Source organism: Temnothorax nylanderi, unplaced genomic scaffold, assembly GCF_030848795.1.
Source record: "Temnothorax nylanderi isolate EJ_2023f unplaced genomic scaffold, tnyl_v1.0 TNYL_tig0231_pilon, whole genome shotgun sequence".
Taxonomy (NCBI): Eukaryota; Metazoa; Arthropoda; class Insecta; order Hymenoptera; family Formicidae; genus Temnothorax; species Temnothorax nylanderi.
In genome coordinates, this window is record NW_027249293.1 from 251,293 (window position 1) to 270,114 (window position 18,822).

The 18,822-nt window shown below is 32.1% G+C and overlaps 1 protein-coding gene across 3 annotated transcripts in view; it reads right to left on the reverse strand.

The window, feature by feature from the left end:
• Positions 1–18,822, reverse strand: part of LOC139779560 (uncharacterized) — a 188,849-nt gene that overhangs the window by 154,235 nt on the left and 15,792 nt on the right. For all 3 annotated transcript variants that reach the window (XR_011719924.1, XM_071717959.1, XM_071717958.1), the window contains exon 3: positions 14,486–14,563. The gene's annotated coding sequence lies outside the window, so the exon portion shown is untranslated. The remainder of the gene's footprint in view (positions 1–14,485; positions 14,564–18,822) is intronic.

An 18,822-nucleotide genomic window follows, 5' to 3' on the forward strand; every position in this document is an offset into this window, starting at 1 on the left:
CATTACTGAAAAATTTCAAATTGCAATTCGAAACTTCACTGTAATATCACGCAATACGATGCGATTAATAAAGTCGAGTTAATGGTTAATGAAAACTATGGCCCGTCTGAAAATGTACAACTAAAATTGGGTACTCAGAATGATTCTCTACACGTAATACCTACATTTCAAACGCATAAATCTCACAAAACATACGTATTATTAAGGATTAATACATCACGGATTTCCGTTCTACTTGAAGCACAGTTCGGTATATTATTTCACACTCACGTAAATGATGGGAAAATTCGATTATGCGGCCGTAAAATATTATTATTATTATTATTATTATTATTATTGCTCGTAAATATTGCAACAAAACAGCAACGTATAACTCCTGTATAACTTTTCGCTTTTGAGATAGCGATTGCTACTTTAAATCGCGCTAAATAATTACTTTGATAAATAGACGTCGCTCGATACACGTACAAGTCGTTGGAAATCAATTAATTAGCGGACTGATTACCGGCTAACCGTTCATAGGGAATAGGAATTACGTCTGGCATCTCGTGATGTCTGTCATGACCACGTTTCAAAAGGTAGTACAGCACAGAGCGGCCGCTTTCTATTGATTCGAGTCTTGAATGATAGGACAGCAACTTTGTGTATACAACTGTACACCAAAATAACAAATATTAAGGCCACACGCTATCTACAACTGTCGCTACGAAATGTTTCGTGTATAAACGTACGTCAAAATGTAATATTTCTTCTATCTTACGCTATTTTCGATAAATAGATTATTGTCGTATATTTTGCACTTCTTTTTGCGGACACATTAGCATTACTTAAGATAATTTACTCTGTGTGATTGAGAATGCTTGGAAAGCTTATCTAGCGAGTTTGAAATATTGTTATTTTAATTTTAATTCGATAAATGTAAGGCAACTTGACTAATATATAATAATTCGTACAAATTATTAAATTCGTTTTATAATTAAAATTTACATTAATAATATTAATTGATTATATTGATTTATATTAATTGATTAATTATTTTATTTAAACAATTTTTTATACATATTTCATATACATATATATCTCATACATATTTGGAAATAATTATCCTTGTTTTAAACAACTATTTATACTTTTAATTTGCAATTTTAGTCCATCGTTATTTTTTTGTAGCTTTATTTGCTATTATCTTATTACAAGTTACATTATTTACGTTCAATATCTATGCGCGTGGATTATATTAAACAAAAAAATCGATTATAACTTCGTATTTTGTCGGAGAAATTATAAGATGAATATATAATTCGATATAAGCGCACGGAATAAACGTAAATGTATTAATCTGAACAAATTACGTCGTGCATTTGTTAGGATTTGATGAAACTAATCAAGATTACTCAATACATCATCCACTGCATATCACATTATACAAGCTGAAACGATTCTCGTCGCTTGTTCGATGCAAACAGACTGGTAACGGCAGTAATGTAATTAGCGAGACGAGGTCGAATTTGCAGTAACATGTCAGAGCATTGGATGAACCGGTCAAGTTATCGTAACTAAATGTCCAAAATGAATGAATGTAATCAACAACCCTTTGAATAGAATCTTTAGCACATTACGTATTAATTAACTTTTCATCCTTCAGTAAAAAAGTTGTTTTGACATTCAACGATGCAACGATTTTTTCTATTTGTATCATACTAATTATACTGATCATACCCCGATGATTTGAGGCAAACCAAACAATGAATCTCAAATTTTATCTAACTTATAAGATAAAAAAAATTGAAAATTAAATTAATAGATTATAAACAGGAAAAGAAGAAATTTTTAAAGTTTAGATTAAATTTTACTTACAATTAAACATAAAATTATAATTTGTAACATGATATTTATTACTAAAGTTATAAAGTATTAACTACTCTCTAAAAATTAAAACCTTACGAGAGTTGATAAAGTTTTAAAAGAAAATCAACATCAAATTCACGAAAGAATTTAAAAGCAAAATAGATTAGTCGACTTATTGGAACAAACTGCATTAAAGTTTTATATGTAACTTTGATTAATTAATTCTCATTAGCTCTTGTTTTCTAAATTATATGTATAGAGACAAAAATAGGCTTATACGTTATCTAACTAAAAGAAAATTTCTCGGTAACTCTTACAGTGCTTTGTAAGAAAAAGTCATTGCAAAAAAATTAATTTCATTACTTCTTTTTACTTTTAAAGCAATCGATGTCATGTTTGTTGCTGTACCAAATATTGCCAAATATCCAACTTATTGATTTCGTCGATTCTTCTATATATATAATAACTGCAATCGTTAGATGATAATTAACAAAGTCAATAAAGTAAAATGATAATTCAAATCAGTTTTATATTGCATGACAAAAGTAATCCGGTGTATCTTATATTCCTTTTTTTTCCTCTGTCGCTCTCATTTCTATCTTTTCTTTTTTGACATTGCACCTTCGCTCGCGCAGCATCTATCGAGCAGTCACTTCGTAAGATGGATCGCTGCGCGCCAACCGTTAATGGGCTTCCGGTCCGTTTCCATCCTCGGAAGTTTCCCGCTTTTTACAATTTAAGGGTGGCACACCTAGACCGATGTGCCGGACGGAAGCAATCTTATTCAACCAGGGAAACATTTAATTAAATGGTGAGAACAGCGAGGGGGTTTAGAAAATCAACGCGGCAATACTTAAAGCTTCACAGAAAACGTATCACCATTGCAATTATAACTATGACTTGGAGATTTTAAAGAATGTCGAATCATGAATCAAGTATATCGTCATTGGATTTTCAAATTATATTGTGCAATTAGTTTTAGTCAAATTAATAATTAATAGCATATAAATTTAATAAAATTTTAATAGTATTGCTAAACTAAACTAAACTATATCGCTAAATTCACGTTATTTCTTCATTTTTTGCATTAACGATGAGAAAATCATAATTATGTGAATTGTAGAAAACGATATCTTTTGAATTTCAGAACAATTGCGCAATTTTATTTTCCCACTTTTCGTTCTTAATTTCAATTCGCGGTTTCAGCACGAGTAGCGAAAAAGCTTCGGCCACATCGTTGCAAGTCCTTGACATCATCGACGAGCGAATCATGATTGGTATTCACCGCTCGAGACGAGTGCCACTTCGCGGCTTTGATCTTCCTCGAGAAGAAAGCATGGTACATAAGTCTATTTATAGATCTTTTCTATACCGTAATATAGAAGAGCATTCTTGCTCTTGCGTCATACTCTTGCTCGAATGTCTCAGAAATTCGTTCAAGCAAAATTTACCTGCCTAATTCTCTAAATCTCACAACATTCTCGTGCATAAGAGAAATTATCGATTTTTAATGAAATATACAATCTTAGAGACCACTTAAAGATTTTGAAAAATTTACATTCCACGTACATCTTCACGTATAAACTTTAATTCTTAAAAAAAGAAGCATTTCCTTTTATTACATTCCACTTAGACTTGCACAGAACAAACTTTCTCGGAAAAATTTTCCAGACGCTGAGTTATTTTTCGATACGCTATGCGCGGTTTCCTTTGTTTATATATCACTCTCTCTTCGGTTTTCATGACATCCAGTATGGAAGAACTCCTCTGTCAAGCTTTGTAAGATGGATCGTTTTAGGAGCTTTCCTTGCTTTCGGCATACGATGGATCGACCAAATATAGCCGAAGAAGTTCGTCCTGTCTTACGAAATGTAACGTGCAGACAAAAGGTTTCGTATAAAGTGACTTGCTTGTATATCTACAAAAGTGCCGAAAACGGAACAAAAGTTGGATGAATAATATCATTCATCCAAATAAAAAATCAATCTAATGCCCTAGAATTTTAAACATTTAACCCTAATAATATTATCTTTAATATCTTTAAGTCCAATTATCTTTATAATATTTCGTCAGATGTTGTTTAATCTATTATATAGATGATTACGAGATATTTGCAAAAAAATCCTAACGATTTCTTGGAATATATTTTTGGTACTAAAAGTATTTAGGACTTACATAAAAATAATTTTATATAGTTTTAAAGACATTTTTTCTTTCTCGCTTTTAGGTCCTTAGAAATGCATAAGATATTGTAATTTTATTATCGTATAATGTTTAACAATGATACACTGAAGCTCTTTTTACATGTTACTTGCATGTTAAATTACATCATTTAACATGTTTAATCGTATTAAATTAAAAGTTAATACGTTCAATCATATTGAATGACGTGATTTAAAACGGCAAGAAATGTGAAAGCAGAACTTTGGCTAATATAACACACTTGGATTTGCAGTGATGTGTGTACAATCTTCAATTTATTTCACAGAAAACATCTAGTATGTTTCTGCTTTTTATTTATTATAAAATAGAAATATAAAAATATATTATAATAAAAACGTTCTTTTGTTCCATTAATCCATTTAATAAATTTTATCTAAATTGTCACGCAGTTAAGAAAAATAGGGCTTTGATATAGGTATCTCTTTTCCTTTTTCATATTCCTTCAATTATTTTTTGAAAAGCATGTTTGCCTTTAAAATAATTTTTTACTTCCTTGTAATAAACTATTCTCTTGTAATGAGAGCGTTAACATGATGGCCGACCTTGCAAGGAAGACACAATGACGATGCCAGATGCCAGAAGCACAGGCAGCACGGAATCGTTTCTCCATTATTGCACGAGACACCAGTGTCCGCGACAGACACGTGTGCATAGCACAGAAATTTCTTGTCTGGGTGACACATGTTCTGTATTCCTTACCGTGACTTGATCGAGTAAATTACGATAAAACTTTTACGAAGAGTTCTTACCATTCAACGAGAAAATTCATCAAAACGTAGTAAACGTATAAAATCAATATTCGTCGGATACTATTAGTATTTAAATATTAAATTTTGCTTTATATTGTGATTTGAATTAAACTATTACGAGCAATAAGATTTTACATCATACTTCGTTATGCAAATATCTCCAGAAATCTGTTTTTATTAGACAATTAGTTTCAACTAATTATTTTATGAGAGAGAGAATTCGATAGTACAACGAATGGTATTAAATTCAAATTATCTTCAATTCTAAACAAAAATAAGTCATTAATATGTTGCTGTGATCCTACATATAATTAATATCATAACCATTCACCCGCAACTACTTTCTCTCTATAAGCCACGCCATATACATATATATATATTTATATTTGCGAATCATAATATATGCTCTTAATCTCTTTCAATTAAATTAGTATTATTAATTAATATTATCAATCAACTATCCTTTCATTTTATTAAATTTTTAACTTTTTTTGTAGATTTGATGAAATAACTTAAAATAAAAACGGAAAACTTAAGTGTAATTTTGTTTTCAAAATATATATTCTTCACATTATGTATCTTAATTTTTCTTAATATAAAATTATGATTACAAAAATTAAAAATGTACTGTCACTGTACTGTCAAATTCTCTCTCATAAAATAATGAATTGAAACTAATTGTCTAATAAAATTTTCTATTTACTCTCTGATATTTTTATTATTGCGGTAAAAAGATATTATCGTCTTATTTTAAAAAGGTAACTCTAATTAGATTTCTCTTTCCGAACGTGTTTAATCAAATGCAATTAATTTGGACATTCTTGACTCTTAACGGACTTTTTCCTCTCGAACTGCAAATCTCATTAGTGACAGTTATACTCTTTGGAACTTTGAGACAGCTAAGCGGCGACAGCTAAGGAACTCTGTTAATTCAGTCGTCTGGTAACCACTACTAGGTTCTCTTTCGGTACACCGAATCAAATTTCGATTTTACTCGTATATTCGGCGGAGTGAAAAGTAGGACAAAGTAAGGTAACATGCAAGGCGGTGTAAACTGTGCGCTCGCGGCAGCGGCGAGCAACAACGACGATATTTCATCCGGCGAATGTTTTATTCAGGCGTGTTGTATGCTAAAAGTCGACAGGTAATTATTTCCGCAGCTTTCCGGCTTCGAGCTGAGGGCGGTACCCTTCGGCGTGAGTCACCTCAACGCCGAAAACGTAAGGAAGATATTAGGCATGGGGGGTCACCTGCGAGATTTATGACTCGAATACTTCAACACGCGATGAGCTCGCCGGAGTACGAAATGCAAGCTGGCATTAGCCCAAATTGCCGAATGTCCGAAGACACCGTATCGTCGTTATTTATCAGAAAGCTGCTAGCTAAAATCGAATTTACTATCTTGCAGCGGATGCGGATGCTAGCGCGTGCCTCGAACGTGTTTCGTGAAACACTGACTGCGTCAATATTCTTTCCATCTACGATATTCTACTCAATATCCAAAATATTTCCATAAAAGTGCTCTAGTCCTCACCTATATCGTTGCATTTCAGAATAATAAATCCTTTATTTTGATAAAAATTAAAAACGTCAGAATTCTTCAAATTTTTATCCATTGCTGTGTAAAAAGATTACCATATGCAAAATATAAGAACATGAAGTTTGCCTAAGCAACGTATAAATATTACGCGAATCAAAAGGACACAATATTTCTAATAAAAGTAATTTACTCAAAAATTTCGTCTTTATATTAAAGTAATCTCACGGAAAAGCTGCAAAAAAATGCTACTTTTCTGAGAAACAGTTATCGCCGTGTTTCTCGACCGGCGAAGATTAGTTCGGAAAGCAGCATTATGTGTTACGCGTTCGACTATACATAAACCACGGCTTTAGTCACTGCCCAGAGGCGAGTGTTTCGCAGCAGATAAGTCATGACGGCGGAAGACGAAGCCGGATTTCGGCAGCGAGCGTTGGTGACGAAACGATTACGTTGTTCACGAAGAAACCGAGTGTGAGTTGGCAAACGAAGCCTCTCTGAAAATGGAGCCAGGAATGTAATGCGCGAATCTAATCGGATACATTCGTGCGCTGCACGGCTGTTGAGTGCACTTGCGGCTGCAAAGCTCAGCCGCGAAGTGATGCAAGCCACCGCTCTGTCGAGCTAATAGCTGCGAACATGCCAATATCAAGTGGAGTATGCACTAACACTTTTGATCTACACTTCAAGATGCCCCCTTTACTGTCTATATATCGAAGAGATATATCAAAGTTTCAAAATATATATTTCATACATGCTAAGATAAAAAAATTGTTTGTTGAAAAAAACACTAAAAAATATTGATTGCAAAGAATAAATTTAACATTATTTTGCACAATTTAGATACGTGTAGAGATGTAATACACATATTTGTTATTTATATTGTAAAATACTGTCGTATTAAGTGGAGTTGTGATATCGAAGATAACACAACTCTCCTGTTTCATTCTTGTATTACACATAAATAAACTGACTAATTAATGTACACACGATACAATACCTGATACGATATTTGATACGATAGTCAAGTTAGTACATTCATGCATTATTCCTTGTTCCATAACATGACAGTATTAACAAGACGTGCTTTCCGCCGTCCTGCAACGCCTGTCGAATGTGCTTCTATGCACAAGACGATGCATTGTTTTGGGCTCCACGTAGACTTCGCCAAAGGAACTACGAGACCGCGTACACCCTTTGTCAGGGTAATAGCTGCAATCAGCTTTGTGCTAGCTGAAACATCTTTACAGAATGCAGCCGCGCATTGTGACGTATGCAACTCGCATGACTGCAATTACTTGCGGCGACGAAAGAGTGCGCAATATGAAATTAAATAAATTCACCTTATCGACTTTATTATTCTTTAAAAATCTATTTCAGCTAACAAAATTAGAAAGATCTGTAGTTTAATATACGAATGTTATATATTTGGTAGAAATTTATTTGGTGTGCAAATTAATTCGGCGTTACATTAAAATTAAATCAATTATAACTTTGTTTTAAATTTAAAATTTTTTCCGTCATTTTGAGATTTTAAAGTGCCAATCTTAACATTAAAAAAAGAACACTATATATCTTAGCGAAACAGATGACAAAACTTCATAAAATAGAAATGAACACGTTGGCATCCGAAAAGCGACATTTAAGGCACTGCATTTTAATTTAAAAAAAAAATGCTTCTAAAGCCGCGAAAATAATTTGTTCTGCTCTGGGTAAAGGTGCTGTAATCCCTAAAATGTACAAAAAGTGATATCAGAGTTTCAGAACTAAGCGAGTCATTCTGCAGCATGACAACGCTCGGCCACATGTCGCGAAAAGGACAAAGAGCGTTATTTGTTCCTTGGACTGAAAAGTTCTCTCTTATATTCACGCGGCGTATTCACCGGACCTAGCCCCGTCGGATTACCACCTGTTCCGGTCGCTCCAACATCACCTGATTGATACGCGCTTCGAAACAGTGGAAGAGGTCTGAAAAAGCATTGACGACTTTATCGACTCAAATCTGCCATTTTTTTTCAAGACAGGAATTGTCAGTTGCCCGAAAGATAAAGCAAAATCCTCAAAAATAATGGCAAATATTTCGAGGATTAAATTATATCTCATTTTTCTGTAAATAAACGTTCAATTTCTTTAAAAAAGGCACCAAATTAATTTGCACACCTAATATTAAAGTATTTTTATATGCATGCATACATATATGAATATATTGTATTGTCAGTATCACGCTACTATGACATAATTGCAATATTTTATTTAAGAACATGTAATGCATCAAAAATTAATCATAAATTATAATTTTAATTCGCTTTAATTAATCTTATTGTTTGAACTTTAATGTTAAAGCGATATATAACTATCACAAGTTTATTATATAATAATTTAAATTTATATAAAATATCTGAATTTTATTATCACTATACATTATGCAGATTAAGAATTACGATATAATATAACAACAAAATTGGTATTAAAAATTTCAAGTCCCAGTATAATTCTATGAAAAACATATTAGCATGCGAAATTAGTACAAAAAGCAGTATCTATTAATCTAAAGTATTTATCATGATGCTTGCATGTCGAATACGTTGCCGCACAGATTGCAACAGCGTGCACGCATGCGTATGTATATACAGATGCATGTATATGTTTCAACTGCAGGAAGCTTCTAACGCATGCAATATGTCTGAGGAGATCGTCTCCTTTGTACCCGAAATTAACCATGAGCAGTTCAAGTAGATATCTAACTATTTAATCTAAGTAGCGAAACTACTAAGTAACGTGAAGTCATGAATAGTGCTTTGTGAAATTAATATTGCAAATATTGTATTCATTTTTTATATATTTATGCAAAATATTTATATAACAAATACAATGAAATCTCTCAAAACCAACTTTTATCATAATGATATTTGTCATATATAATTAACTATATATTTAACAACTGTTTATTACTTAACAATGGCTAAACTTTCAATTATTTTATAAAAGATTCAATTTTACTTACATTTATTATAGGAAAAATTTATATAAAAATGTGATAATCATATCAAATAAAAATTAGAGAATAAGATAGAAATTAGGAAAATTTTAATTAAATCGCGTGTTACGCGAATCTTCTTGTGCGGATACGCGTGCAAGAAAAAGAGGAAAACTTCTGGTGGAATTACTTCGCGGAGTTCCAAAAGAGAATTTGCACCTAATAAACGGCAGAGAGAAAGTGAATAGGGAGGAACCGCTCAGCATTAGAGAGGAAAATTCAACGAGTGTGTATAAGCCCGCAAAACAAGAATAGATTTACTACATCTAAATTGAATTTTAAGCTTCCGTCTTTCGGAAAGAGACGTTAAGCCGTTGATCCAAAGGGTTAAGTGAGAGGAGAAAGGGTAGTATTGGATGAGAATGGAATAAAGGGTTGGGAACGTCCCTACAAAACGCCTTGCAACCCTGAGGGGAGTCAATAAACGTGTTTATCTTTTTATCTTATCTTAATTGAATTTTAAGCTTAATTAGCGCTTTTCTTTCATACACAAGATAATTTTTATATACCTATTGTATAAGTTACAGAAATATTTTAATTTCCTCCATATTTGGCTAAACATTCACCAACACAAAAGGAATAAAAAATTATACGAAAATTTACGGCTAATATTCACTGTAAGGATAATCTTCTATAAAACTATTATTATTGTTAATTTTAATTACGTAATACTGTAATATTTTTTAATTAAAAATTGAATGCCGATGCTCCTATAAAACTGAATATTTGAGACTAAATACTTAATTATACGATGTAAGAAATTAAACGTAGATAAAGTTAGGTGCGTGTTAGATGCGAGAACAAAAAAATCTACTTAAATTGCATGAAAGCAAAGCCTCATCAAGCAGATCTTCAATGTTAATTACAAAAAGGCGTGACACAGAGATGGAGGCTATTTCGGCATGAGCGAGCAGTGAATTAAGTCCACTCATGAGCAAACGTGGAAAAGGCGGATCCTTTCTCTCGAAAGGACGATATCCTAGTGCACAAGAATGTGTCCTAGGTCCTGGATACAATACGTAAAATTAAGCCAAGCGGATAATCTTAATTTATGGAAAGCCACGATGCGCAGACATAAATCAGCATATGCAAACGCTTAGAAACCGCGAACGTGCATTTCTAAAAAGTATTTTTCTCGTTATAGTCTTTTTAATTCTAAGTACGGCAAAAAACAGCATTATACAATGCATTGTACAATGCAGTCGCTAAGAAATAAGTTTATAGATATTTTAAGAAGAATTTATTGATATTCCTCTCAAATAAAATATTTCTTATGCAGACCTATTTTGATCATTGGCAGCAATGCAATGTAAATAGCAATGTAATATCTTTTTAATATACCTGCAATCTCAGTGAAGATTATATTTTTAAAAGATAAATAAATTGTCTATAATATATATAAGAACTCTGTTATATATAAATAATAATATACATATATAAGTCTTTGTACACAAAACTTCTTAATCTACATGTACGTATGGGAATGAATACTGCATGATAAAGTTTAATTTAATTTAACAGAATTTATTAAAAATGTTCCATCTCCTAGCTACCATAATCAAATGTAGCTGATAAAACATTTTTAATGAAATCTGATAAATTAAACTAAATCAGTATTCATTACAAACCACCAAATTTCTGTATTAATTAAAAATAAGTATTATAATATATATAGCCACACGTTTGTAAAACATTTGGAAAAAAATTGTTTTTAATTTATATAAATTTAATTAGAGTTTAACTTGCCATAGTTCATTAAAAATGTCCTATATTTTTACATATATAGGTATATTCAAAATATAAATATAATAACAAAATTTAAATAAAGAAACTAATTTTTAGAATCATCTTTCTCAGTCGTCTCTAATTAGAAGTAAAAAATACTTCTCTATCTCTATCTCTTATCCGAACCATCATTCCTGCTATTTTTTGGACTATTAACGAATTAGCGACCTCGAAGCTCAGCTTCTGGTTCCTTGGTCGGCAATTACGTGCACGACGTTCGTGGGAGGAGTTCCTGTTAAAGGAAGTAGGTACTCTCACAGGACTAGTCTCGCGTTGATAATAGGACTTTTCAATAGAACCTTTAATGATTATTCCTCATTATTCCGATCCGTTTCATTTGTCCCTCCCTCACCTTCAATTTCGATTTCTCTTCGCATCATCAATAAATTTTATCTGATCTGTTAGGAATTCCACTTTCTCTTTTTCGTACTATAATTAAATGGCATAAAATTAGTGATACAGGTCTTTAACCGCAGATATTCTTTGATTATCAGAAATGTAGTTAAGTTTATGTAATTATCATTGTGTGATAACGATCACTAATCTTTAAATTTAATTAAAAATAAAAAATTTCAACAAATAAACCTGTTTAATTAATTCTAATTGTTAAAATAAGATTCTATGTAACAATTGAAACTTATATTAATTTTTTCTTAAAATTTAATTCAGATTTAATTCATTGCAAAAATATAACAAATAGATAGCAGAAGAATAAAAATTACATTTTTCATCATGTTTGATGTGTGTGTACGTGTGTATGTGTGTATGTGTGTGTAAACGTTATTTAACAATAATACTACTAAATTAACATATATTATATTCAATAAATAATATTAATATTCACTAAAAGCATTTACTTCTTTTTTATATAATCCTTTAAAACATGTATGCTAAAATATTCATTGTTCTTTAAAAATCTGCAAACAGCGAAGCTAAATCCGATACCTATGCTCCATATGAAATTTCGCCCATCATTTATGATTGAAAATTCTCTTTTTCCGATCCTCTTTTCCCATGCCTACGAAAGAGGCGAATAATGTCGAAAAATTCCGATTCTACTCATCACGCTGCTAAACTGTAAGCTTTTTACAATATTTCACTTTTATGAATAAGAATGCAGTCCACGCAAAGCAGATATTCGAGGACGGTAGAACTTCCTCCAGAAAGGCTTTCGTAAGTTCACCTAAACCCTTTTAAAACTTCAAGGCCTACTCGCACATCCTCTTTTGCACTTCCCCCTTTTCAAAATCCCTAGCGGAGCTTAAATTCAAATCTCGGCTGCACTTCATGTTCTCACACAGAGCAGCTTAGTATGTTTTAAATATATCTAAACCAGACTCAAGTACATTTATGAGCATTCATTCTTTAAGTACATATATTGTAGTTTTTGCTTTAATACAAAATCATGCGTATAATAACATCACATACTCAAAAATCACGGAAAATATTTAATTATAACAAACGAGAATAATTTCGATAATGAAATTTGAATTATACCACTCTTTATGTGAGACACGTCGTATCTAACATTCAGTGCTTTTTATCGCGGGACTTCAATATTTATATAAAAACGATCGACCTATATACTGTAATTTTGGAACAAAATTAAACACACTTGAAAATACATTAAAATAAAAAAATATTATTCAAAACATCATTTCAAAGCTAATTTAAAATATTTGATTCCAATCAATATTTGTTATATATGTATGTAAACAGTCCTCTTGAATAAAAATTTTATTAGAGAAAAGAGAGAGAGAGAGAGAGAAAGAATTTTTTAAACAAACCTTTTTTAAAATAATGGATATGTATATGTGTATTGTATAATATACACATATTCTCTGTCTTTTTCTTCTTCCCTCATATAAGAAATCAATATAATTTCTAAGACATTGATTTTATATAAACAGTCACGATAAATTTTAATTAATACGTATGAGAATATCCTATAGTTTGATGCGGATCCTTGATGACTAAATACCGCGTTAATATCTCGAGCGCAATGTGGATTGCAAACGCGCAATCTGTAGCGTTCAAATCTCGGAGCTCTAGGCGGCTTAGGCTCATACATTTACTGCCAATCAACCGCTGTCAGTTACCATATCGATTTCACGGCACATGTGAGATATCGCAATAGTATTAAATAAATTATCTGTTACTTTTTTGAGGGCATTTTTCTAAAATATCTTCAATATCTATCTCCTTTTAAAAATAAATAATTATTTCTTTTTAGATAAGATAAAAATCTGAGGAAATGAAAATAGATTCATATGACGATTGGAAGCAGCACTCTGCTCGCTTTTGTGCGAACAAGTCTTTAGCCGGAGCACGATTCCAGAGTTGCTCTGACCACGGTAACGCGTTCGTTTGCCGGAACATCATTTTTCATCCGTCGTCTCTCATCTGGAGTCCCGACTATGATTTATCGCGCCGCCACATCGTCGAAAAACTTGCTAATGCGTGCCGCGCAACGGCAGGATGAAGATGCACTGCCGTTTTCGCAGCACGAGAAATCCCGCAAGTATCGACAGGATTTTCATCGAGCGCGTTAGTGGAAATTAATCGCAGCTTCGTCGCGCTTTTTCTCGGCTTTTGCACCGTAAAAACTTCGCAAGAACTTCCCACAAAACAATAATATTTAATCTGCTATTTCATATACTAACTTTATATGTAAAATTATTCACTACCTGAGTCTAGTAACTTTGTATATTGATAGCTTGAAAATGCTATCTAAAATTATTATTAAAAATTGTTGAAGACTTTCAATTAAAACTTTTTCTAACATATGGAAAACGTCAGAAATCAATGAAACTCGAGAGTATCAGAAAGTACAATTAAAACTACATAAAATTTGATTATTTGATATAATTAAGATTTAAAAAAGTTCAATCGTTTAATATACACAGACATTTATTTGATTTATTTAATATTGAAATATGTTGTTTATATCTAAATGAATTTTATTTCAATAAAGATATAAATTATTAAATTATCTGACCTTGGAAATTAAACATATGATTCCGATATAAAACAAACCTTTCTTAAAAAAATTTTATTCTACATTTATTAAAAGATCAGTACGCTATCTCCAGAAAAATGCTCGATTCAAATCGTAGAATAAGGCGATAAATGTGTTTAAATGAAAAATATTAAATATATTTATCGTAAATCGATAAAAAAATCTATTTATCGGTAAAAAATTATTTAAAAATCTATTTGTCGCAATACTCAAGTCGATTTCTATACACAATGTCAGAATCGCAATTTAAAATATACGCACTAATTGTAAGGTGCAAAGCAACTCACCAACTGGACACCGTTGTCTCCAAGAATTTCTAGCAGTCATCGCGTTTCTTGGCACAGAAATTGACGCAGTTGCTTTATCTGCAACATGAACATTGATCGGGAAATATTATACCTGCGTATATTAAGACATTAATTTGTGATCACGACTGTTAGATACATCGTTTGATCATTGTTCGATTAGAAGCCCATTGGGGTTTGCCTGCTGCACCGTGCAAACTTTGGCACGTGTTGCGCCAAAAGTTGGCGCCGTTTAGCGCGTCGATAAAATCTTAATTATAGTCCTTGACGTATCGCATAAGAAGCCGATATCTATAACCAAGCATCATACACGACCCCGTAATATTAATATACCCGGATGGTATTACACCACTGATATGTTTCATATTGACACTTTAGTATAACAAATTTAAGAACTTTCTTATTTATTATATGAAATTACGGAAGTTCCACATTTTACCATCTATAGTGGCATATAGAGTAAACTCGAGTAAGATGGCCATAGAGGAAAGATAGCCAACCTATGTTCTTTCAATCTAGCTCCGCCATGAAGCATCGAATAAACATGGGTTGGCCATCTTTCCTCTATGGCCATTTTACCCGAGTTTACCCTATTCTATTGTGACGTAGCTATGTTAAAAATACTTTATTTTTAAATGTGATTATATCGTTAGCTCTGTGTCACTTCAAGTTATACGCAAACACATAATTATAATGATATTCTAAAAAACACATAATTAAAATGTGTTTTTTAGAATATCATTATCCATAAGATTTTCAAATGTATTTCGAAATGATAATGTATCATTTAATGGAGTCATTAAAAATAATAATAAATATTTTAACAAATATGCATAAACTACAAAAGATGAATAAATCAGAACAGACTATGTACTGAAAGTGTATAAGAATAATAAAGAAAGAAACCATTCTAATTTATCATCCTACGTGAGATTTTACTGGAAATCCTTACGCTTTAATGCATCGATAAAATCTCAATTGTGAAGTGAGATGTAGGTATAGAAGTCGACCCTTCTCCACACATCGCGTTATATACACATAAAAGGGACGTAAATGTGTAATAGGTGTGTATAAAGCTGTACCACACTACAGGAATCTAGATTATTATCTAGACTCATTGGCTAACGGCGCGACCGCTACAATTTCGCACCGGATATGCGAGATACGATGAATCGCGGTATCTCGTGCTGGTTTTAATTGAAGCCCTTACATATATATAAAGGAATAGAGCTAAGGTTTATCTACCGCCAAATATGTTCCGCGAAAAGCAAGAAACAGGATTATCTCCACCACGTCTATCAGGCAAGATTCGCGCACGCTATCTATGAATTACCTGAAAGGACAATTTCATGGACATAGAAATTGTTTTCATTTTAGAATCTGGATGACAAAAAGGAGTACATTATTTATGCACAACAAGCGAAATTATTTGTTCTTTTGTTTGGTAAACAGCAGCCGATTAATTAGCACATTTGTGAATAAAAAATAAACGTTACACCGCCTTAAATGGTGAATGAAATATAAACTTGCATTATAAAATTTTAGAGGAAAATACACAGAACATTTTGAGCAAATATTTGCAATATATATTTGCAAAATAATAAATAACTTGCTATAATCTGTTATCTGTTATCGTTATCTGTTATCGTATACTAAGCAGATATTATAATTTTCTGACACACAGCTTCTAACAAAAATAACTAATAGTCTGTAGATAACTATTTTTGGTAGAATTATTATTATCTTTAACTCTCTCATTTTATTATAAATGTGACTCAAAGATTTTATTATAAGTGTAACTTATATATAAGGTTGCACATTATTCTTAGTCTCATTAATTACGGAAGATGACACGTAAAATGAAAAAGGTGAAGTGAGCTTGTCCTAATTGAAGAGCACTGCGAACTGCCACGAGAAAGCAGCATCTTTCATTATCAATGTAACCGCGAGAAAAGTTTAAAAACCTTTTTACTTTTTTTCTGCATTTCCTTACAACTGTCTTAAAGAAAAATATCACAAAAACACTTCTACATTCTATGTATTTTAAAAGTCTCTAATTATTTTCATTATTTTCTCTCTCTCTCTCTCTCTCTCTCTCTCTCTCTCTCTCTCTCTCTCTCTCTCTCTCTCTCTCTCTCTCTCTCTCTCTCTCTCTCAAAATATTTACAATTTACTTTTTTTATACGTGCAGATTTATGCTTTAATTAAATATCACAAGAGAAATCTTTATATGACTATTTCCGTCAGAGTAAATTAAGCTACAATTATAAAAATCAATTTGTACATAAAACTTTATTTTTTTCTATTTCCAACATTATACTTTGATCACATTTTTTCAGCGAGTAGAAAAACAAAAATAATATAATAAATTGGCGTAAAATTAAAATCCTTTAACGATTGGAATCCTTTAACAAATCAAATCGTATACTCTGTTTATAATTCACCAAATTATTGCTCTTGACATAACATATATGAAGTACATATATGTATCCTACATTTATATGCATACTATGCATATAAATTAATTAAGAGGTACAATACACTATCGTTACGCGGTAATCATAATCCGCGCGGTGTATAATGGTGCATCCAGATATTCCCGTAAGATACTTAACTCTTTTATGGTCGGTATAATACTGTATAAAGAGAGTTATAAATTTTTCATGCCAGGTAAAATTCTTGAATTTAGATATATCAAGAAATAGGCAAGAACAATAAATAACGCGCGAGAAAATATCACGTTTCGATTTCAGAAATCAATTACCATGCCGTCCGTGCAATATGTATTTCTCCAATTCCATTAAATATTTCCGTATTTCGAAAGATTGATGAAGATTCATGGCCTGTCACGCAATGTAATAATAAATTCTTCACCCATCAAATTCACTATGGATGAAGAATTCACAATCAACAAAATTTTCTCAACTTTTTTTCCTATTTACTTTTTAAAGATAAATCTGTCACTAAAATCAACTAGAAATTAATGAAGATAGACTATCTACATATTCTGCGTGAATTTTCCGAATGTCTTATCTCGATACTATGCGTGCTGAAAATCTTTATTCAAAAATAATGGAAAGCGCAGAAATTTAAATTAAACTTTAAATCATGAATGCATTAAAACGTTAAAGAGGAGAGATTTAAAAAGCTTTGTTTAAAAAGACGAGAATGTATTACCAATTAAAAATAATCTATAGAGAAATAGATTATTATAAATCTGATTTATCTTTTGTAACTCATGACTTTCTCAATTATACAATTTCAATAAACAAAGATGTGTAATTATACAACTTATAAAATAAACGTAGCCTATTTATAGTGTACCTAGTGAATTTTCAGGTTATTTCTTTTCATATTTCAAGGAGAGGAAGGTCGCAATTTGCGCATCGCACATTTATGTTAGCCTCGTTACTGAGTTATCCACCGGTAGCTGCCGCGTGGAAGTAATTACTGCCTCTTCTCGAGAGTGCGGCGGCTATTAATCGTCGCTACTGCTTATCATAATTAATTGCGGCATATAACGAGCAAAAGCGCCGCGCCAAAATCCGCGGCCCCGACAACATCAGGAGTTCTCACGAAATCTAGCTCGCACGATATTCAATAGCATGCAAGCCGCGGCGGGCCGCGGATTTATTGTCGCTCTGGCGTCGAGCGTTTAGCCGGGATGGGTGGCGTTTTAACGGGCTCGATATTTAACGGGCGTCGCCGATAATATTTCTCGCCGCTCACTCGTTGGCGGTGGTAGAGCAGCTAGTCAGCGGAGGCCAGAAAAAGGGATAAATGCAGAGGAAGAGAGAAGGAAATAGCTCCCATAGGACAGATTGGCTACCGATAAACTGCGTTAATAATGATAATCAGTTCGTAAAGATGGGTGGCGTTACAGCGATAATATAGAGTCCCGCCAGTTTTATTATCTCACAGATTCTCATGATAGATAGAGACAAATGCTGTTTTGCATTCCGACGTAATATTAATATTAGAGCGAAATAATTTTATGAACTACATAAAACATCAAGAAAGAAACTAATTAAATATGAAATATAAGAAGATGTGAAGATAAGAAGATCTTTTACTAATTCTGTTAAAAATTTAAGTTAAAATAATATTCTCTCTTTTTCCACAGCTTTATTATGTTGCAACACATTACCGTGGATCGTGCGCGCTTCAATGGAAACACTGACGTTTACAATAATTGAAACCCAATCCGATGACGTTTGTAATAATTGAAAACTGGAGTTACTTCTCAAACGGTAACGGAGGACTGCTCGATCGATCGTTTCTACGAGAATTCCTATTAAAGTTCCGACCGGAGTTATACA